Consider the following 700-nt stretch of genomic DNA (forward strand, 5'->3'; position numbering starts at 1 on the left):
TATATATATATATATGTATGTATGTATATATATACAGTATTCCCTCGCCATATTGTGGTTCATTTATCGCGGTTTATTATTAAGACTTGCGTTAATTCCTCCGTGGTGTTGTTTTGCATTCATAATAACATAAATACAAATTATAAAAATAATGAAAAAAATACACAGTACATTACTGTTTCCATTTCATGGATTGTCACATTTGGCGGTGGGGGTCATGGAACTTAACACCCGCGATTGTCGAATGATTAATGTATATATATGTGTGTGTGCATGTATGCACACTACACTTTGATCGTAGACAAATATCTGTGTACATGTATACATGTATATAATCACATATATGTGTCTATATATGTATACCCACACACACGCACACACACACGCACACACACACGCACACACACAAACACACACACACACACACACACACAGCACACAAGTTCGTCTTGCCACACACAGGAGACCTGAAAGTACTAGAAACAGCAGCCACATCCTCACGATTCACACAAACGACCTTGAAAAAAAGAAGTGAAAGTAATAGGCGATGGTCACATCTGGAACGCTTTTGCTACAGGCTTGTTGGATGAAGCTTGACCTTGCGCTAAACAACAACAACAGCAACAACAACAACTATTACTAACAATTATATTAATTCTGGAGACGCACAAATGTAAATATGGACGTCGGAAGGAAAGAA

This window comes from Octopus bimaculoides, chromosome 28 (assembly GCF_001194135.2).
Source record: "Octopus bimaculoides isolate UCB-OBI-ISO-001 chromosome 28, ASM119413v2, whole genome shotgun sequence".
Taxonomy (NCBI): Eukaryota; Metazoa; Mollusca; class Cephalopoda; order Octopoda; family Octopodidae; genus Octopus; species Octopus bimaculoides.